The 23,931-nt window shown below is 38.0% G+C and overlaps 1 protein-coding gene across 8 annotated transcripts in view; it reads right to left on the reverse strand.

Moving 5' to 3' along the window:
* COMMD1 (copper metabolism domain containing 1) overlaps nucleotides 1-23,931 on the reverse strand; it is a 233,439-nt gene that overhangs the window by 59,356 nt on the left and 150,152 nt on the right. Inside the window, exon 3 of one of the 8 annotated variants that reach the window (XR_007130339.1) lies at nucleotides 1,540-1,622. The exons of the other annotated variants lie outside the window; for them this stretch is intronic. The gene's annotated coding sequence lies outside the window, so the exon portion shown is untranslated. The remainder of the gene's footprint in view (nucleotides 1-1,539; nucleotides 1,623-23,931) is intronic. 8 annotated transcript variants of the gene reach the window in all.

Genomic DNA, 23,931 nt, shown 5'->3' on the forward strand with positions numbered 1-23,931 from the left:
AGCATTAAGAAAGAACTTCCAATAATTCTGTCATTTATAGGACAGAGACCCCAAGTCTGAGTCAGCCTTCAAGAAATACTTAGATTAAAAATAAAACTGCTTAAAAATGGGACTTCTCAACTAGAGCTTAAATCTAAACATAGGACACTAAAGATGCTATATACCCTGTAAGTCATTAGTAGCCTCTTTTCCTTAGGACATAATGATTCTATTGGAAATTTCAAAGAAATCACATATACTTTTGCAATCACCTTTAATTTGAGGAGAAAAACACTTCTCATCTCATCTACTGCACCACTCATGAGATGTCAGTATTATGTTTAAAAGCTCACTATATTTAAAACATTTTGAAGGTTAGGTTTAGAAAGGAATATGTAAATGCATGTAAATTCTGCCATTTTATACTGTTTCCCTCTCCCTATATAGGAAAATCAGGAAGTGAGCTCTCTCTATTATTACTCATGGAACCCAAAGAAGTATTATGGGGGGAAAATTACTGGTATGAGAGTTAGACAATTTGGATTTAGATCTAGCTCAGTTATTAGCTGTGTGACCTTAGGAAAGTCATTCAAGTTTTTTGAAGTCATGGTTTCCAAATCTAGACAATGAAAAAATAATACCTATCTCATACGACTGCTGTAAAGACTAAATAAGATGGCACACCTGCAAGCATCCACCACTGTGTCTACTGTGAAACAGACTCTCAATAAATATTAGTTTCTCTTTCCATCCTGTCACACACATCCTGTCCTCTGACAATAATAAGGAGTTCTGCTAAATACTTGAACTACCAGCTCTGTTTTCTTCAAAACAGGCCCTTGGCTCTTAATAGTGACAAACAGTCATGTGAAAGACTCCTGGGGCCTGACAATGTCCTAGAGAAACAAAAAATTTCTTGTATTGGGGAACAGCACCAACTGCTTCAGGCTATGACAAGCCCCAAACATAAATCAGCTCCTGCAAGTTTTTACAGTGTTACTTAACATCCTGAGAGCTTTGTGCTCTTTCTAAAGTCTTTCTCTCCCTGCAAGGATCAGGCATGCTATTTGCCCTGTTTTCCCTTCCTAACAGAGGTCTTTATTCAACAAGACCACCCAATGGATTCGAATACTAGGAATCAGAAAAGGCCAGGTTCAACCATGTAGAAACTGGCAAAATTTGGGGACTAAGCAGTAAGCCCTTCTTAACCTTTTAGAATCTGGACTTCTGTGTGCTTTCTGTTCTTGGATATAGCGGACTTGCAGATGCACTGGTTCAAACACGTCTGTGTATTTCTCTCAACTACATTAACACAGAACTCTTACCATGTAGAAAACTTCTTATGGAAGTCTAGAATCTTAAAATCTGACTACAATCTAAAAAGCAACACTTTCCAACTTCTCCCACTTCATGGTATAGACTGACCCAAACACACGACACCTCTATGCGAAAGGGACTTGAAAGTATTGATGGCTACAAAGGGCTAAAGGATAAGCAGCACTGACAGAAAAAGGTATACAAAGATTAAACCGATTTGCCATGTGACTCAGAGACTTTTACCACATAAAGGTAATTGTTTCAACTCCAAGCAGCTCTAGGTCAATGTTCACACTCCTTCACAGGGCTGACCACCCCTTCTGAACCTAAGGGAGAAAGGGAATGTCAGAAAGCAACAAACATTTGATTTGGAACAGCAGGTCCTCCATGGAGGATCTTTAAACACTAAATCAGCAAATTAGGTATCAAATACTTAATTGAGTGTATTATACTGGCCAGGTATATAATTCGAAATACTGAGGGTTCAGTGGCAAACAAACCAAAAGTTCTTACCCTTAAGAAGCTCACATTTTAAACACAAAAAAAGATGATAAATTAAAACAATTTAAAAGGCAATTTCAGTAGGACATAAAGATCAGTTATTTTTTATCTGCAGTGAAGATGTAGAACAAAACTATTGACATAATGAATAAACTTTAGACACCTTGTAGGTAGTTTATTCAAAGAGTTAAAGAATACTGAATAAATTACAGATAGAGGTTGACCCAGTTTCAAAATTCAATTCCTACATTATTGTCTCCTTCCTATGGGCTTAGCGTCATTGCCTCTGTCATTTGGTAGCACATACAAAAGCAGGATGAGATCATTCAGAGGATGATAATGAAGACCGGGACAGTATAAAATTACAAACACAAGGCAAGAAATCTGAAGATGTGGGATCTACTTCCATTTCTATCATATAATATTCACATGAACTTGTGTAATTTACTTAAACTCCTAGAGTCTGACTTTCTTCATCTATTCTATCTCACTTTGTAGGGTTTTTTAGAATTTAAATGAGACACTATAAAAGAAGAACTTGAAAATATTTAAAACATTGGACAATTACTATTACTGCCAAATCAAAATATTTATAGGAAGACTCAGATCAGAAATGAGATAGGAATAACTACATTTGGGAACAATACGAATTCCTGCTTCTATATTAGCTGTTTTGAAATCTTCGCTCCCATTCTGTTATTCCAAAGGGCTCACCTGTGGAGGAAATGGGTCCTAAAAAAGATGTCAGGGCTCAGACAGCCCTTCTTAGTGATTTCTCCCTCCTCTGAGACAAGATAACAAAAATTACTTTCTTAAAGGTATTTCATTTCCTGGCATCCTAACCCATGATTAAATATCTTTATGAGTTATTCTTGCTGATTATTAACAATCACAAGATAGGAAGTGAATATGAAGTTATCTCTCTTTGATGTTAAAACTCGGGCCATCAAGGACTTTGATAATCTCTTTTTTCCTTGGAAAACTAGTCTTTCATTTTCCTTGGGTATCTCTATAGCCACAAGCTTAAATTCAGTTGCCCATGATGCAGAAGGTTCAAAAAGAGAACCAGCAGAGGCTGGGGTAATACGGGGACAGACTGAGGAGTGGTGGGACTGAAGTAGCAAATACAAGTAGGATTTAAAGGGATAATCAGCCTGGGTGGCTCAGCTGGTTAAGGGTCTGCCTTCGGCTCAGGTCATGATCCCAGGGTTCTGGGATCAAGTTCCACATTGGGGTCCTTGCTCAGCAGGGATCCTGCTTCTCCCTCTGCCTGCTGCTCTCCTGCTTGTGCTCTCCCTCTCTCTGCCAAATAAATAAATAAAATCTTTTAAAAAGGGGGGAGGATAATCATTTCTCAGCTCTAGCCTGTTATTTGTAGATAAGTGGGCCTAGTGTCGATGGATCTATTATTTCAAAAGATTCCAAAAACTACATTTTTGTGTGATACCCCTGAAATTTTATTTGCAAAATGCCCAGTCACCTAGAGCTTACTATAAATTCATAGTGCAGATTTCTTCTGCCAGTGAAGAGGTAGACCATTTACTTGAAATAGAGTTATTAGTGCTGATAAATAACTTACCAATATTCTGATTTAAGGAAGTAAATATTAAGCAAGGCCTTGCAAACTAGAGAGAGGAAAGAGGATATTTCAGGCTGGGCAATCATTATGTGCAAAAACAATGAGGTAGAAATGTGCCTGGCTTGCTGGGAGAAGGAAGGAGAATGTACAGGCTAGTTTGGCTGAAGAATTCCTTTAGAGAAGGAAAAGGACACAGATGGGAAAAAGACTGTAAAAGACACTGAATTCTCGAGTAAAGGGCTAAGATTTTTATGGATAATCTTTAGAAGAGAAAATCTCTAGATAATGAGGAGCCATTATGAGGAGGAGGATCACTTGCCAAAAGTTATATATTGCCATTCTTCCCCTCTTTTTCAAAATAGAGGATAAGACTGGATGCTGACTCATGAAACATGGGAGTTCTGGAAAATTCCCAATTGAATGCCAATTTAACCAACCACACTATAAGTCAACTGCCTTGGCATTGTGGTGGTCAAAACTTGCAAAAAAGAAAAAAAATTAAATGGTCTCTAAAGGGCTATTTCTTTCTGATCAATAAAAACATCTAGAATTTAAAACTCAAAGAGAAGGTTACTGGACAGTTTGGCACACTGTCAGTTAATCAGCAGACAGAGCTTTCATCAGACTGCCTATCAGTGGGCAAGAAGCTGGATTGACGAGGCTGGTCTCAGAAAAGTCTTCCACTGGGAACAAGCCCAGAATGCACTACTATCTATATTCAAAATGTAGACACATGCCTCTAGCAGCTCTTATTTCATCCTTAGAACCATTTCTGTTTTCTTCTGCAACAAATGATTCTGGGGCTTTTAGTCCAGGGGATACTCTCAGTAAAATTCCTGGAGACAAATGGCCAGAAGAACAGAGCCTCTGACTCTCACTAAGAGCTGGGATACTAAAATACCAAATGTCCTGGGGCACCTAGGTGGCTTAGTCAGTTAAGCTTCTCTGACTCTTGATATCAGCTCAGGTCCTGATCTCAGGGTCATGGGATCAAGCCCTCCATCTGGCTCTGTGCTCAGCAAGGAGTCTGCCTCAGATTCTCTCCCCCTGCTCCCCACTCTCTAGAATAAATGAATAAATAAATCTTTAAAATACCAAATGTATTAAATGCACTTTGTTCTTTCAGACAAGAAATATCCTATAAGGCACAGTTGAGAAAGGCCATATCCACAATGATAAGGAACTTAAACTTTATTATGAAGGTAGTGTGGGAAACATAATGATTTCTGGCCAGGTAAATATCATGATCAGAGCAGATTTTAAGGAATGCTAAACTGGTGGCAATGTTCAGGATGGCCAAGGGGGTAAAGAGACAAAAAGTAGGGAGACCAATTTAAGCAAATGCACGGAGTTGGGAATGAGCATGGTAGGTCTATAGGAGGGTGAAGAGGACACCGGGCTTCTCAGGGCCTAGGAAACCATCAAGAAGTGCTTTTACTCTATCAGGTATTGCCTTTTTCTTACATACATACAAACTTTCAGACACATGCATGTGGATATTCCACACACAGTGTCTGCCTCTGTCCATCAGTACTCTTCTCTTCTCCTTCCCAGAAAACTTCTACGTATACAGCCAGCCAGTAAATACTACCTTAATGTAAGCTCTATGTGACCTCTCAGTTACAGTACTTAGCACCATTAAGCAACTTCCTTACATCAATAAACTGAAAATCCAAAGGAGAATCTGTTTCACCCCAAAACACTATCTCTGCCTGAGCAGAGCCCGTCACACCAAATCATGTCACAAATACCTGTTTAGCCTGGGAATAGTAAGCAACCCTTGTCCAGCATTCCCTCTGATCTAATGAGCTGGGCCAGTGGGTAAGACTGAGAAGCTGGCAATGATTTACTAGTCATACAGCAAGGACTGTTGGGAAAGTAGCTTATCTTAGGTCAATTTGCAGGGTAGACCCAGCAACAACAGACATATTTTGTTACAGCAAAAAGTAAGCTATGCTAGGTAGAGCACAGAGAACGTTTACAGCCAAATAGCTGAGATGGATGTTTTAAAATTAGCAAACAGGTTACCTCTCAATAGAACTGGAAAAAAAAACACAAACTACTAAAAAAAAAAAAAAAAAGATTATGAACACATAAAATTAAGTGGTACCCAATGGAAACAAACTGTTAATCTAGCTATGATATGTGTGCATGTATGTATGTATATGTGTGCACCTACAGTCAAGCATCCCATATATAAAGACTTACGTTACAGAAATGAAAAATGACTATTTAACATCTAAAGGTTTTCATCAGTCTTTTTTTTTTTTTTTTAAGATTTATTTACTTATTTGGGGGTTGGGGCTGCGGGAGTAGAAAGAAACCCCAAGCAGATTCCATGCTGAGCACAGAGGCAGATGCCAGACTCGATTCTGTAACCTGGAGATTATGACCTAAGCGAAATCAGGAGTCAGATGCCTAGATGACAGTGCCACGTGGGCACCTCTTTTCATCAGTCTTTTAAAAATTATCCTCGGGGGCGCCTGAATGGCTCAGTGGGTTAAGCCTCTGCCTTCGGCTGAGGTCATGGTCTCAGGGTCCTGGATCAAGCCCTCCATTGAGCCCTGCTTTGGGCTCTCTGCTCAGCAGGGAGTCTGCTCCCACCACCCCGCCCCCCGCCCCGCCTGCCTGCCCCTCTGCTTGCTTATGATCTCTCTCTGTGTCAAATAAATAAAATCTTGAAAAAAAAATTATCCTCTAATGCTGAAAAAATTAAAATTAAAAAAAATTGATGCTCATGGGGCACGTGGGTGGCTCAGTCAGTTAAGCATTTGCCTTGGGCTTAGCTTAGGTCATGATCTCAGGGTCCTGAGATTAAGCCCCACATGTGGCTCTCTGCTCAGTGGGGAGTCTTCCTCTCTCTCTTCCTCTCCCTCTGTACTCTCTCACTCTCTCAAATAAATAAATAATCTTTAATTTAAAAAAAATTAAAAATTTGATGTTCATACAATTTTTCTAGGAGCTCACATATTATTTAACATGAATCACACATTTATTTCAAAAAATTATATTTAATTTTAATAAATTCTATTTAGATTTAATATTTATACATCACCACGTAATCTAGAACCTAAAATACAAACCCTAACAAAATTTAGCACAAGCAAGGGAAGTGATACACAAGTAAGAATTTAAATATAAATTTAAACTCAAAGCAAGCCATTGGCCCAGAATCTAACAATCATATAGAAATAGCATTAGCACTATTACCATTTTGTACAACTCTTAATTTACTACTGTATTGTATATATTTGTTTTCTTTATACACTTCCTAAACCAAGACTGTGTTTGTTTATAGTTGTATCTCTAGCATCTAGAATTGTGCCTGGAACATAGTAAGCAATTCTTTTTTTTTTCCCCTTCTTATTTTTTTAAAGAGTTTATTTATTTATTTGACAGAGAGAGCAAGAGAGCACAAGCAGGGAGAACAGCAGAGAGAGAGGGAGAAGCAGACTCCCCGCTGAGCAGGGATCCCAATGGAGGGCTCCATCCCAGGACCCTGGGATCATGACCTGAGCCGAAGGCAGATGCCTAACCCTCTGAGCCACCCAGGCACCCCCATAGTAGGCAATTCTAAATGATAAATGAATGGCCAGTGGGGAGGATGTAAGAATGGAAAAAACTAAGTGATGTTTTGAATTCTGTCAGTCTTTATTTATGTCCTACAACAATTTCACAGAAGACAGGTGGAATACATATAACTGCAAAATTTTAATTGTTTAGAATGTTTATAGATAATAAAAGAGTCCATTTCTATCTACACTTACTGATTTCAGGAAACATGTACAAAGATAGCAACCTTTTCCTAATCTTTTACCAGCTGTGAAACAAAATTATTCTAATAATTTTGTAGTATAAAGATGAATCAATTCTTAAAAATGCTCAATTGATCTGCTCAATGGATTATAGAATTCAATTAAAAGTTGAAAGTAGGGGCGCCTGGGTGGCTCAGTGGGTTAAGCCGCTGCCTTCGGCTCAGGTCATGATCTTGGAGTCCTGGGATCGAGCCCCGCGTCGGGCTCTCTGCTCTCTCGGGGAGCCGGCTTCCTCCTCTCTCTCTCTCTGCCTGCCTCTCTGCCTGCTTGTGATCTCTCTATCAAAAAAAAAAAAAAAAAAAAAAAAAGTTGAAAGTAAAGACTGTTACATACAAAGTTTTTAAGGTATGACTCTGTTCTGTGTACAGTTTCCACCCATAGTAAGGTCACGGTAGAATAGAAGAGATGTATGTACACAATGAGCTACAATTCAGAATAAAATTCCATTGATATAATAGAAAAGGTTTAGGCCAGGTATTATAAATGTATATACAAAAGAGACATTAAGCCTCACTGGAAGAATTAAAGAGATTCATGAAGGAAATGGCATCTCAACTAGGATTTTTTTTTCACTATAATGCATAATGTTTATTGAAACCCAGTTCCAATAAATATGACTTGCCCTTTCTTAGCCAAAGCATAAGAAACAAAGATAACAGAAATTACAAACAGAAATGAAAAATGGGAAATAAACCCCTGGCAAGCAATGAACCTTTTTTTTCCAATTCAATCTGAGACCACTGGATTCCGGAAGATACTTTTAGATGTGTACACTTGTTTCAAAATACCATTAGTTCTCATTCTGATCTGAAGGATTTACAGAGTGAGACAGTATGGGTCATGTTGGACCACTGAAAGTCTCTACTATTTTTTTTTCTTGTTTATATACATGAGATTCACTGAGATTCCACTAAAATGGCAATACCATGAATTAAGTGTCAAAACCTTCCTTGGTTTTGAAATACAACAATGTCCCTATTCTCTTTCCAAAAAAATGAGCTATAGTTAAAAAAAAAAGCAGTCAACACTCATACTAAATATTTGCAAAACTGTCTAAAAAAATAGAAAGGTGTAGGATAAGAGTAACAGTGAAAGTAACTGGTAATTTGCCTTTAAAAGTTTACACACACATTTTAGCCTTTGTTTCACACATATGCCTTCAAGAGAAGAGGGACACATACATATTATTTATTATTGTTATTCCTTATTTATTTATTAGTATTATTTTGATATGCTTTATGCACTGTATGATTTACCTTCTAAGAGTGAAATTAAGAAGTGTTGCAGGACCCGAATGTTTATAGCAGCAATGTCCACAATAGCCAAACTATGGATAGAACCTAGATGTCCATCAACAGATGAATGGATAAAGAAGATGTGATACACACACACACACACACACACACACACACACACACACACGGAATATTATGCAGCCATCAAAAGAAATGAAATCTTGCTATTTGCAATGATGTGGATGGAACCAGAAGGTATTATGCATAGCAAAATAAGTCAGTCAGAGAAAGACAATTATCATATGGTCTCCCTGATATGAGGAAGTTGAGAGGTAACATGGGGGGGGGGTTAGGGGGTAGGAAAACAATAAATGAAACAAGATGGGATCGGGAGGGAGACAAACCAAAAGAGACTCTTAATCTCACAAAACAAACTGAGGGTTGCTGGAGGGAGGGGGGTAGGGAGAGGGTGATTGGGTTATGGTCATTGAGGAAGGTATGTGCTATGGTGAATGCTGTGAAGTGTGTAAACCTGGCGATTCACAGACCTGTAACCCTATGGCTAATAATACATTATATGTTAATTAAAAAAAAAAAGAAGTGTTGCAGGGAAGGAAAAAATGAAACAAGATGGGATCCAGATGGAGACAAACCATAAGAGACTCTTAATTTCAGGAAACAAACTAAGGGTTGCTGTCTTACACACAATGTAATGCTTTACTGCCTTTGCTTTTTAAAAGAGGAACAAAAGGCCAGAATTGGGTCATATATCCAATGTGAAATATAGGGTATTTCAATTAAGATTCAAGTTGACTTTTTAAAGTGTTGTTCAAGTTAAATGCTACCCTATGTCAATTGCTTCCAGCAGCTGAATGAGTTTGTAAAGTTAGAGGGCATTTCAACTAGGACTTTTATAGAAAGAAATAGAGGAAGGGGTGTTTCTGAGTAGAAGAACAGTACAAGTACAAAAACAGTACAGAGTGTTTACATGAAGTTCAAAATCTAGTCTGATGGAAGGAGTGTCAGGATGGGATACAGTCAAGATAATATTTTATAAGATTTCATAATAAAGCATTAGGATTTCAGGTGATAGAAGCCATTCTATTTAAAAGAGTTATATTTAAAAGAGTTAAATGGTCAGATATTTATTTCAGGAAGCAGTATGAAACACTAGAAAAGCCAAAGATTAGAGGCCAGAAGAGGACCTGACCTAGGGCAGTAGCCATGGGAGTGAATGACAGATGGGTATGCAAAGTAATACAGACATATGGGACCAGGTAACCAATTGGACGGGAGGTGAGGAAGAGAAAAGTAATGAAGATCACTGATATTTTTAGCCTGGGTTAAAAGTATGATGGTGATGTTATTGACTCAAACAGGAAATAAGGGAAAGAAATATGTCTGAAATAACAGTAATACATTCCTATGTAGAAATGTCTCTATTCAAAAGTTAATAATATTAGGGCACCTGGGTGGCTCAGTTGGCTAAGCATCTGCCTTCGGCTCAGGTCATGATCCTAGGGTCCTGGGATCAAGCCCCATATCAGGCTCCCTGCTCAGCAGGGAGTCTGCTTCTCCCTCTCCCTCTGCTCCTCCTCCCTGCTCATTCTCTCTCTCTCAAATAAATAAATAAAATCTTCTTTAAAAAGTTAATAATATTAATAACCTGCACCCCAAATTGGTTTTGGATGCTTGGTATATTCTCTAGTCCTAGGGAACATTTAAGAACAAAAAGTTATTAACACTGAAAATGTTTAGGTGATACATAATAAATAACAATGTGTCCACTGTTCTCTGTAAAGTCTTAAGTATTTTTGATAAGAGATATCATCATTAACTATCTAGTAAGCATCCACTAGAAATGTTTAGTTGAGTATGAAATGCACTAACCAGAACAGACTGAAATTTTCATGTTTTTAATCTTTTGACTAGAAAAATCTCAAACACATTACAATAATCCTTATAATTTTGAAAAGAGCAACTGCGGACTTAGAGTCATCTAGAAAAGACGAAGAAACAGTTTTTAAAATTCATCCCTACTTTTGCTTTTAATTCTATGTGAAACACCTCTCTTTTTAAAGACCATGACCTAAATCTGTAAGTTAGGGTAATAGTATTTCCCTGTACACTTCAGAGAATTATGAGAATTATGAGACAATGTTCTTGTAGCTCTCTGAACAGCACAAATGAAAGGCCTTAATTATCAATGCTCAGTGGAATTATTCTGATGTCATTTTTCCTACCTCAGGTTTACCTAAAGTCTGTGATTGGAAGAGGCTACAAAATTAAAAAAACAAAAACAAAAAACAAACAAAACAAAACTTTAGATAGAAGTCTTTACTTGTCTAATTTGGGTATAGACCAGTTAAAATTATTATGGAGCCTATGCACAGCATTTGAAAGACTACTACTTAGATAAGATATATATAGAAATAATGGCTGCCATCTAAAGAACAGACAATCACTTAGAAAAGAAAACTGGGGCACCTGGGTGGCTCAGTGGGTTAAGCCTCTGCCTTCGGCTGAGGTCATGGTCTCAGGGTCCTGGATCAAGCCCCCCTTCAGGCTCTCTGCTCAGTGGGGAGCCTGCTTCCCCCCTCTCCCTCTGCCTACTTGTGATCTCTCTCACTGTCAAATAAATAAATAAAATCTAAAAAAAAAAAAAAGAAAAGAAAACTGATGGTGGCATATTTTACCTAATTACAAAAAAGATCAAATGAACCTTTTCAAGAGGTCATAAAAGTGGATATTTTATTTTTTTCTTATTTTTAAAATTAACATATAATGTATTATTTGCCCCAGGGGTACAGGTCTATGAATCAACAGGCTTACACATAAAAATGAACATTTTAATAATGAATTAGAAAGTCACTGCTGAAGTCATCTGTTTTCCTGACTTAGGACAATAGAAGTTGTGTTTAAAGCTGATCCCATAGAGAAAAACAAAACAAGACCAATCCAGAAACCATTCTACATTTTAAAATGTGCTTCACTCATGAGAGATAGAGGTATTTAAAGATTTTATTTATTTATTTGACAGAGAGCACAAGTAGGCAGAGAGGCAGACAGAGAGAGAGGAAGGGAAGCAGGCTCTCCGCCGAGCAGAGAGCCCGATGTGGGGCTCAATCCCAGGACCCGGGGATCATGACCTGAGCCGAAGGCAGAGGCTTTAACCCACTGAGCCACCCAGGCGCCCTGAGAATAGAAGTATTTAATTAAGTTTTTAAATGCCCAAATTTCAGTAGACAATCAGACTGAATACTTTGAGTGCAATGTGTCCATTCATGAATAATCAATATATAGGAATGGCTTCATAAAAACTAAAAAGCTCTTTGTCTCCAGTATCCAGGGATATTTTCTATTATTCCTAGTGTTCTGACCAACTTTTCACAGATGCTGGATCCCTTAAGAGTTTGGGTGTCAATCCACAAAACTCTATAACCTAAAAAATTTTTTCCTTTCTCCCCCTGAGCAAAACTTCTGCTAAGAACTTCACATATGAATTGAAAAAAAAAAAAAAAGTTTAATCTGAAACAAATCAAATCTCTAGACTTAATTTTCATTTTACAGGGAACACAGGAAGAAAAAAATAAGTTAAATGACACACAAGGAATAGAAGATATCCAGAAAGTGAGCTGTTCTATAAGAACGCTGGTTTAGACTCTTGGAAGGGCAATAAGAAAAAAATAAAAGAGAGAGAGAGAGAGAGAGAGAGAGAGAAAGAGAGAGAAGAAAAACAAAAGAAAAGAAAAAGAAGAAAGGAGAAGGAAAGAAAAGGTGGTAGTAATGCATTAGATGAAAAATTAGCAAACCTCATCCCATGGGCCAAATGTGGCTTGCCCCTGGTTTTTCTTTTCTTTTTATTAAAGTGTTATAGGAAGACAGGTTGATTCCTTTTCATGTTGTCTATGGATGCATTTGCACTGCAATGGCACAGCTGAGTAGTTGTGACAGAGACAAAATGGCCCACCAAAGCCTAAAATATTTATTATCCAGGTCTCCACAGGAAAAAAAAAAAATTCAACCTCTGCTCTAGATGAACAGAGATGGAAGGGACACAACACAATACAATATGAGAAAATTTATTTGATCCTGGTTCACTAGTAAGGTATATACACGTTCAGAACTGGAAAAAAAAGTTTTTGTTCCATTCTTTAGCATCACAAATCACAAATTCACACAAACTTTTGGAATTTTGTCTTTTTTTTTAAAGGGTTGTACATCCAATTTTTAACCTCTGATCTAGTGATAAATTATATAAAATTAGTGGGTCAGGTTAATTGTGAGGACAACTAAGTATATAGGTTTAAATGACACTTTTCAAGCTACCAGAAAAGGGAAATTAGACCCTTCACTTATACTATACACAAATTCCTAATGGGTTACAAACTTAATGTTAATGTCAAAATATAAACAAAAATAAAAACAAAAATAGGAGAATTTTTGGAGGAGATCTAACAAAAATCAGTTAATCTAAAAAAGATTGACCTATCTGAATATATAGAAATTTGAAATATTTCTAAAGAAAAAAATCACATTAACAAAATAAAAAAGAACAGCAACTATACCACTTAACTGATTTAAAATTCTAATACAAAAGCTTCTCTATATTGACAAAGAAATCATAAGAAATCCAATAGAAAAAAACAGGCACAGGGGTACCTGGCTGGCTCAGTCCTAAGAACATGAGACTCTTGATCTCGAGGTCATGAGTTCAAGCCCCCCCAGTGGCTGTAAAGTTTATTTAAAAATAAAATCTAAGGAAAAAAAAGAAAAAGAAAAACCAGGCACAGAATTCACAGATGGTGTGTGATTTAGAATTAGAGGAAATCTAAATGCCTAATAGACATTTGGAACAACAGACTCAACCTCACTAGTGAGGAAGGAAATGCTGAATAAAGCAATAATGGGGTATCTTTTATTAAATTCCAGGATAAGAAAAATTAAAGAGTGATAACATTCAGGGATGGTAAAGATGTAGGAATGGACTGATCTTACGTACTGCTGGGAGAGGTGTGAATTCTAAAAACTTTTGAAAAGTAATTAAGCAATAACTGTTAAGAGCTAAAGTTAAAATACAGGACTTCCAGGGAAGATAGGAGAGTAGAAAGATCCTGGGTTCAACTTGTCTGATGGAAATAGTTAGGTTAACACCCACATCTGTGTAAATAACTCAGAAAACAACCAGAAGACTAGCAGAACAAACTCTCCACAGCTAAATGTGGACAAGAGGCCACATAAAGGAGGACAGGAAAACTGGAGATGCTGTAGGGAGCCAAACAGACCAAGACTGTCTAGGGGAGGAAGGGACGCGGAGAGGGAAGAGCACACCCTGAGCCAGGCATCCCAGGCACAGAGGATGAAATGGAAAACGAATCCCCGTAACATTTGCCTATGAAAACCAGAGGGGCAGGCCTACAATCAGTGGCACTTAGCATCTGGAACTTCATAAATCAGAGGATTCTGCTCTGGGAGAGGCAGAGGGCAATAGGAAACTGTGTCCCCACACTTAAAAGAGACAGCACAACAAACAGCCCCACTGACATACAGCACTGAAGTAGCAGTTTGAAAAATGCAAGGGGTATACAGGAAGATTTATTTATGAATCTCAGAATGTGTGCTGGAGGGGCAGGATATTTGGAAGACTTATCCAAGAGCAAAGGAGTTGGGGGGAATCATTTCCCTCCCTCAACCCTCAGCTAGATACACTAAATACATGGATACCGGCGCAGAGCCAATACTCTCTACCTAGCATTCCACCCTCTCAGGCTTCTGCAGATCTGACCCTCCAACCCACCTGGCCTCAGCAGGAGTTTTCCCAGTGGATGAAGGTCCCCTCTCACAGCACACCAGCAGGAAACTTGCTGGCACTGTGCCATACTCCACCCCTCCACACTCTCCTGGGAGTCCAACACTCCAACATGAGTGTTGCAGGAGTCAATCCAAAATGGGGCCATAGGCTGGAAGTGGGCAGGCAGTCCTGACAGGAACCAGTATCACCCCAAAGTGACTCCTGCCCAGGGGAAAAGGGAAGATAACCACACACACCAGTCTAACTGCAGCGCCAGCAGAAGGCTGCAGGCGGACACCTGGTCTTACTTCAGGCCTGCCCACCAATGAAAGCTTCTAAGGGCACGGTAACAGGGAAAGCGCCCTGCAGTTCAGTGGTACCAGAGCTCTAGCAATTGCCTGGTATGACTCAACTCCAGCCCAAGGCAGCCCCAGACTGGCCCACTAACAATACAGGGACCAAACCTTGCCCACAATAGGCAAAAAGAGCCACTGCAGATGACTGGACAGCCACGACAGAATGGTACACACAACACACATAGGAGACACCCCTGAAGCAATACTACAGGTTCTGGTGAACAGGGGACAGCGCACTGCAGGGCACTACAGGACCTAGTCTTTATAAGGCCACTACTTTCAAGAGAAGGAGACATAGCTGACTTTCCTAGCATACAGAAACAAACACAGAGGTAGACAAATTGAGGAGACAAAGAAATATGTCCCAAACGAAAGAAAAGGACAAAATCACAGCAAGAGAACTAAAGGAAACAGAGACAATTAATATCTCTGATAGAGAATTTAATGATTATAAAGATACTCACTGATCTGGAGAAAAGAGTAGAGGACCTCAGTGAGACCCTCAAAAAAAAAGGACAGAAGTAGTAAAAAAGAACCAATCAGAGATAAAGAACTCAATAAATGAGATTAAAAATACACTAGATAAAGCATGAGGCCTACTTAAAAAAACAAAACACTAGGTACAAGAACAGTAGAACAGAGGAAGCAGAAGAACAGATCAGTGACCTAAACGACAGAATATTGGAAAGCACAATATATAAATCAATATATAAACATATAAGCAACATATAAATCAAATCAACATGTTGTATACCTTAAATTTACATGTTATATGTTAAATATATTTCAATTTTAAAAGTTCACTATGTCTTTTATAATATTAACTCAAAGTATACTTAACAAAGTAAAATTAATTTTGTAACTTTATTACAAAATTGGAACAATGAAAATATCTTCCCCTATCTTAAACCAAATTAAATATGTACTGCCAGCTAGTGAAAATGACCTTGCCTCATAAGAATTATTCTTAGTAATACATGCAAATTTATTTTTATTCTCCAAAAGGTAAAAAGATCTTCACTCCTTACTCAGTAAACAGATGTTCAATTTTCTGGCTTTGGATCTTTTAGCTTCCTTACTCCTTCCCTGGATAAATGTGAACAAACCAGACACTGTGACAATCAACTCTCTGCAGATTACTCTCAGATGAATAATTTTTGAACCAACATATCTCTGGAGCACAGTTCCTGTATTTTCAGCTATATGCTAGATGTTGCCATAAGCTACCCTGTTAGTGCTTTGAATCTAATAAATATGTCCCCCAACCAAATGAACTTTCATGCCACATAATCCTAGGTTGAAATCCTGGTTCCACCACTTTACTAATTATGAGACAATGGATAAATTACTTAAAATCTCTGAGCCTATTTTCTTCTCTGTAAAATGCAGAAAAGAATAGTTCCTTTAGCAAAAGCTTATTATGTCTAAATAAGGTGATGCATGTAAAGACATATGAGCACAGTGACTCACACACAGAAATCATTCAAAATGCATTAGCCATTTTGTCTCTCAAATTTGCTCTTTACACTGTTTTCTATTTCTCCAGAGTATCACTATCTTTCCAGTCATCAACCTCAAATTCCCTTGGCCTTCTTTGGCATCTTCCTTTTCCTGATGGCTAACATCCAATTAGTTGCCAAATATTTCAATTCTGCCCAAACAAATCCAATTGAAATCAATACTCACCTATGGAAAAACCACTACCTTTGTAGGCATTGTGCTAATGTGTATGGGGATACAATGAAGAGTAAAGCTTAGAACCTGCCTTTAAAGAATGGGCTAAGAGCCAGGGGTCTGGGGCCAGGTTAGCAGAACTATAACCAGTGAACAATGGGGTATGAATTCTAGTTCTTCCATGTACTATGAAGCCTTGGAAAATTTATTTCAGAAATTCATTTAGCCAGTTTCATTTTGTTCAACTATAAAATGGGAGTTAAAATGCTTATCTCATAGGATTATATCCAGAATTAACAGAGATGACATCAACAAAGGGCTCTAGCCAGAGGCTGATATATTATGCACGGGCTTTTAAAAAATTTTCTTTTTAACTCAGATTCTTTACAGATCACGTTGTGGGATAAGTTTAGTGTAATGCAGGCAGATAAGAATTGTGATAAGCTATAGAGATTTCTAAATGGCTTTTTAAAGGGGATGGCCACTATTCCACTTCAACCAAGTACCGCTAAATAGGAACACAGGTCCTGCAATGTTTTTGAGTTTAAAACACTCCAGTTTCTTAAAACACTGGAATGTAATTAAAAAAAATGTTTTAATGTGTCCACCAAATAAAACATCTACTAAAACCTGCAAGTCACCAATTTGTAATCTATGCCTGAATGGCTCAGAGGGAAGGCAGAAGTTGCAAACACAGTTCTCTTGCTAGAAGCTTCAAGGGAGTGGAAGGTAACCAATGCTTTTGGTTTCATCATGTGGTCTTAGTTTTACCTGTGCTGAGAAACTGATAATAGACAAAATAGAGAAGACAAATTAGACCCTGCTCTCCAGGGACAATGCCAGACATAGAAAGCAAAATCCCTGAATACTGTTTAACCTTCTGGATCCAGAGTGTTGCCTAACAAAATTTGACTGGTCTTTGTACCTGGTTCCTTGGACAGAACATCTATACCCTTGGATATTCCCCAGTGATAAGAATGTCTTTTTATTCATGAGTGGGCTATGACAGTTTGCACTAATAAGGTCACTCACTGTGGGCCTCTAGGTAGCTTATGTGAGAAAGAGATGGCTCAGGGTGGGAACAAGCCAAGCAAGAAAGACCAACGATGTGAACACAGCCCAACCATGTTGCCGCTGGCTTTGAGCCATTTAATATCAGCCCAACCTCTGGGCAAGGCAGGAGAGCTAGAGACTGAGTTCAATCATGTGCCCAATGATATAACTAATATGGCTAGATAATGCACCCCAATAAAAACTCTGGACACAGAAGCTGTGAGGTCTTTGTGCAGGAGGGTGACATGCCTTGATTCTAAGGGCAGAGGGAATGAAACCACTATGTGTAGAACCCTCATAGACTTCACCTTATGTATCTTTTCATTTGGCTGGTCCTGATTTGTATCCTGTATCATTAAACTATAATTAAACTATTAGTACAGTGCTTTCCTGAATTCTGTGAATTGTTCTAGCTTCCAGATATTTATTGAACCAGAGGGGGTCTTGTGGGAAACCCCCCATATTTGTAACCAGTTCAGTAGAAATGTGGGTGTTCTGGGACCCCAAAACTTCCAATCAGAAGCTGAGGTGAAGGCAGTCTCTTGGGGACCGTGCCTTGAATCCGTAAGGTCTGTGTTAACTCTGGGTGACTACTAGTATCAGAACTGAAAATTGTTATTGCAAGAGAACATTCCGTAGGTATAAGATTTAGCACTACACATACATTTTGGCAGTTCTTAATTCTTGGTGCTGGAGAAAATTCTAATTTCTGGAGTAATCAGGAACCAACCATTCACTTATATTCTAAAAAGCTTGTATTTCAGCATAGAAGATGATGTTAGTAAAGCAGATGTCATATGTTACAATGAGAAGACAAAGTCAAATTGGAAATTATCACTTTTTTAAAGCAAAATGGAAAACTAACATTTATTCCCCACTGAAAACTTGTCACAGAAAGAAATACAACAAAAAGGGTTTGTCCTTCATGCCTCAGCAATATGTATTATTACTTATTTTCATTCACCTTTAGTCTTTGCCATTCCCACCACTACCACTAGCCCCTTACTCCTTCATATGATAGGTTTACTCCTAACACCACCTGAGCTCTTGTTATTTTCTCAAGTCATACTACCTGGCCTTAATCAATGAGGGCTTTCCTCTCATATCATTCACTATCAGACTGTTATTCTTTTAGCTATCTTACTGAAAACCTCCAACTCAAACCATATCTGCCTCTGTCCTTGTGCTGAAGATTTCTAAAACACATAGCTAATATCATATTAAAACTTGATGTCAACACCAGAAAAATTAAAGGAAAGCCAGAATATAAAATATCTGGCCTCTGTTATTGCAAAGGCAAGTTTTCCTAAATCCCAAATATTACAGCTCTAGATAAAAACTATTTAATGAAGTTGGACTAACTGATTTTGACAGTGGTACTCTCAATTTCCGTAAGTCTTTAGTATTCTTACAAAATTCACTTTTATTTGTATTTCTTAATGAAATTTAGTCATGTATTCTGGAAATACATACAACATATAGGTAGGACTTGAGTAATAAAGCACAGTATCCTATCACTTGCTGAAGAATTAATACAATACCAATATCTTTGAAGCTTCTGCATCCCCCTTCTGATAAGGGAGCAGAAGGCAAGCTGAGGACAAAGCACAAGCTGACACCCTTGCTAACTCTCCCCACACATACTCCCAGGTGAGAAATGTATGACATTCCTCAGAGACTCAGGACTGTCCTAAAACTAAGGGAAGGGAAAACCAAATGTTTAACTAATAGAGAACACAGTCCTGCAAGACATGAGTCTCCATAGTGTACCAATCAATGTCTTAGTGATTTATAAGGAAAAAGCATCCTTATCAATAGCCTAACTTCCAGAGACCCATAACTCAATTTCCTGGAGGCCTAACATCACCCTCCCTTCCATGAGTGATGTGGGAAACCGAGGCAGAAGGAAAAAGTAAACAAAATTACATTTCTTCATGACCTGCAGCCCATTGACAAGGACTTAAGATAGAGCATAATATTCCCCCAGAAAGCTCCCAACTGTCTTAATGTTAATTCCTTACTAGAAGGAAAAGCAGCCTTAATTTGATAATAGCCAAGCCTCCAGTATCCTGAGCATCTTCTTTAGCATATGGAAGTCCTTTTGGACACCTCCCTTTGTCTTTACCTCCCCCAGCTCCCAAGTATATAATCAGCCATCCCTCACAACCTCTGTTCATCAGCTCTTTCTGCCAATGGGTCCTGCTCCCCTGGCTTTGTCAAAAATTAGTTGACCACAGAGTTGAGGGTCCACTTCTGGGTTCTCTATCCTGTTCCATTAATCTATGTGTCTGTTTTTGTGCCAGTACCATACTGTCTTGATGCCTACAATTTTGTAATACAGCTTGAAATCCAGAAGTGTGATACCATCAGTTTTGGTTTTCCTTTTCAACATTCCTTTGGCTATTCAGGATCTTTTCTGGTCCCATACAAATTTTAGGATTATTTGTTCCAGTTCTGTGAAAAAAAGTTGATGGTATTTTGATAGGGATTGCATTAAATGTGTGGATTGCTCTAGGGAGCATAGACATTTTCACAATATTTGCTGTTCCAATCCATGAGCATTGAATGTATTTCCATTTCATAGTGTCTTCCTCAATTTATTTCATGAGTATTCTATAGTTTTCTGAGTATAGATCCTTTGTCTCTTTGGTTAGGGTTATTCCTAGGTATCTTATGGTGTTGCATGTAACTGTAAATGGGACTGATTCCTTAATTTCTCTTTCTTCTGTTTCATTGTTGGTGTATAGAAATGCAACTGATTTCTGTGCAGTGATTTTATATCCTGCCACTCTACTGAATTCCTGTATGAGTTCCAGCAATTTTGGAGTGGAGTCTTTTGGGTTTTCCACATACAGTATCATGTCATCTGCAAAGAATGCCAATTTGGATGACTTTTATTTCTTTTTCTTATCTGATTGTTGAGGTTAGGACTTCCAGTACTATGCTGAACAGCAGTGGTAAGAGTAGACATCTTGGTTGTGTTTCTGATCTTGAGGGAAATGCTCTCCACACTGAGAATGATATTTGCTATGGGCTTTTCGTGGATGGCTTTTATGATACTGAGGTGTGTTTCCTCTATCCATACACCGTGGACAGTTTTAATCAAGAAAGGATGCAATACTTTGTCAAATGCTTTTTCTGCATCTATTGAGAGGTTCATATATATGGTTCTTGTCCTTTATTTATGTAGTGTTTCACATTGATTTGCAGATGTTGAACCAACCTTGCAGCCCAAGAATAAATCCCACTTGGTCATGGTGAATAATCCTTGTAATGTACTGGTGGATCCTACTGGTTAGTATTTTGGTGAGAATTTTTGCATCCATGTTCATCAGGGATACTGGGGGGGGGGGGGTCTGTAATTCTCCTTTTTGGTGGGGTCTTTGGTTTTAGGATCAAGGTAACGCTGGCCTCATAAAAAGAGTTTGGAAGTTCTCCTTCCATTTCTATTTTTTGGCACAGCTTCATAAGAATAGGTATTAATTTTTCCTTAAATGTTTGGTAGAATTCCCCTGGGAAGCCATCTGGCCCTGGGCTCTTGTTTGTCAGGAGATTTTTTATTACTGCTTCAATTTTTCCTTGCTGGTTATGGGTCTGTTCAGGTTTTCTGTTTTTTTCTGGTTCAGTTTTGGTAGCTTATACATCTCTAAGAATGCATCCATTTCTTTCAGATTGCCTGATTTGTTGGCACATAGTTGCTCATAATATATTCTTATAATTGTATTTCTTCAGTATTGGTTGTGATCTCTTTCATTCATTTTATTTATTTATTTGGGTCCTTTCTCTTCTCTTTTTGATAAGTCTGGCCAGGGGTTTATCGATCTTATTAATTCTTTCAAAGAACCAGCTCCTACTTTCGTTGATCTGTTCTAGTGTTCTTTTGGTTACTATTTCATTGACTTCTGCTCTAATCTTTATTAATTCTCTTCTCCTGCTTGGATTAGGCTTTATTTGCTGTTCCTTCTCCAACTCCTTTAGATGTAAGTTAGGTTCTGTATTTAAGACCTTTCTTGTTCTTGAGAAAAGCTCGTAGGGCCATATACTTCCATCTTAGGACTGCCTTTGCTGCATCCCAAAGATTTTAACAGTTGCATTTTCATTTTCATTTGTTTCCATGAATTTTTAAAATTCTTCTTTAATTCCCTGGTTGATCCATTCATTCTTTAGTAGGATGTTCTCCAGCCTCCATGTATTAGAGTTCTTTCCAACTTTTATCTTGTGATTTGAGTTCCAGTTTCAAAGCATTATGGTCTGAAGATATGCAGGGAATGATCCCAATCTTTTGGTACGCAATCCAGTATGTGATCTATTTGTGACCCAATATGTGATCTATACTGGAGAATGTTCCATCTGCATTCAAGAAGAATGTGTATTCTGTTGCTTTAGGATGGAATGCTCTGTGAAGTCCATCTGGTTCAATGTGTCATTCAAAGCCCTTATTTCCTTGTTGATCTTTTGCTTAATCTGTCCACTGCAGTGAGGGGGGTGTTAAAGTCCCCTGTTGTTATTTTATTATTATAAATATATTTCTTTGATTTTGTTATTAATTGGCTTATACAGGAGCACCTGGTGGCTCAGTCATTAAGCATCTGCCTTCAGCTCAGGTCATGATCCCAGCATCCTGGGATTGAGCCCCATATTGACCTCCCTGCTCAGTGGGGAGCCTGTTTCTCCTTCACCAGCTCTCCGGTGCTTGTATTCCCTCTCTCACTATCTCTCTCTGTCATAAATAAATAAAATCTTAAAAAAAAATAATTGGCTTATATAATTGGTTGCTCCCATGTTAGAGACATAAATATTTATAACTGTTAGATCTTCTTGTTGGACAGACCCTTTAAGTATGATATAGTGTCCTTCCTCATCTCTTACCACAATCTTTGGTTTAAAATCTAATTTGTCTGATAAAAGGATTGTCACTTCACCTTTCTTTTGAGGTCCATTAAGATGATAAATGGTCTTCCACACCCTCACTTTAATCTGGAAATGTCTTTGTGTCTATAATAAGTCTCTTATAGACAGCGTATCAGTGGGTCTTGCATTTTTATCCAGTCTGATACCCTGTGTCTTTTGATTGGGGGCATTTAGCACATTTACATTTAGAGTTCTATTGAAAGATACAAATTTAGTGCCATTATATTGCCTGTAAAGCGTTACTGTATACAGTCTCTGTTCCATTCTGGTGTATGTTACTACTGGGGCCTCTCTTTGCTTAGAGGACCCCTTTTTAATATTTCTTGTAGGGCTGGTTTGGTGATCACATTTTTTTTTTTTTTTTTGGTTTCTGTTTGTCCTGGGAGCTTTTTATCACTCCATCTATTTTGAATGACATCCTAGCTAGATAAAGTACTCTTTTGCATATTTTTCTTGTTTAGCACCCTGAATATATCATGCTAGTCCTTTCTGCTCTGCCAGGTCTCTGTGGAGAGGTCTGCTGCCATGCTAATGTTTCTACCCTTGTAGGTTATAGACCTCTTGTCCCAAGCTGATTTCAGGATTTTCTCTTTGTCTCTGAGACTTGTAAGTTTTACATTAGATGTCAGGGTGTTGACCTATTTTTATTGATTTTGAGGGGGGTTCTCTGTGCCTCCTGGATTTGATGCCCATTTCTTTCCCCAGATTAGGGAAATTCTCTGCTATGATTTGTTCCAATATAAATTCTGCTCCTCTCTTTCTTCTTCTGGGATCCCAATTGTTATAATATTGTTCACTTTATGGTATTACTTATCACTCGAATTCTCCCCTCATGATCCAGTAGTTGGTAGCTTTCTTTATCTCAGTTTCTTTATTCTCCATCATTTGGTCTTCTATATCACTAATTCTTTCTTCTGTCTCATTTATCCCAGCAGTTAGAGCCTCCATTTTTTAATTGTACCTCATTAATAGCCCTTTTATAGTCAAATTGGTTAGACTTTAGTTCTTCTATTTCTCCAGAAAGGGATTCTCTAGTGTCTTCTATGCTTTTCTCAAGCCCAGCCAATATTTTTATAATTGTTATTCTGAACTCTAGCTCTGACATATTACTAATGTCCATATTGATTAGGTCCCTGGCAGTCAGTACTGCCTCTTATTCTCTTTTTTGAAGTGAGCTTTTCCATTTTGTCATTATTGCATAAAGTGGTCACTTCTCTATTTGTAGAATTGCATCTATTCTTCTCTCTGATCTCTGGTTGAATTTGCAGGTGTTCAGAATGATTTGATCCAGCCGAATTCCTGGAACCAGGTGAAATTAAGGTGTCCTACTCCTCTGCATCTTGGACTCCTCTCATCTGGAAGTCACTTCTAATATCAAATGCTCCTTTGCTCTTTTCATGAAAAGACTACTATTTCTCTGTTGAATCACCCCTGCACCTTTGTTGAAATCAATTGACTATGTACATGTGAGTCTATTTCTGGACTGTTTTCTTGCATTGACCTGTGTATTTATTCTTTTTCAATTAACTGGGACTATAAATCAAATGATTTTGATTTGGTGGTTATATTGTGATCAATGTGTTTCTTAATTAACAGGGATTAGAGACAGTAATCAGCATCCTATAAATAGAACACGGGACTAAGAATCAATAGAAATTAATTCTAGTACAAGTGCCATCATCAATGAACTAAAATCACATATTTCTATGTGTCTTGGGGA

Source organism: Lutra lutra, chromosome 9, assembly GCF_902655055.1.
Source record: "Lutra lutra chromosome 9, mLutLut1.2, whole genome shotgun sequence".
Classification (NCBI taxonomy): Eukaryota; Metazoa; Chordata; class Mammalia; order Carnivora; family Mustelidae; genus Lutra; species Lutra lutra.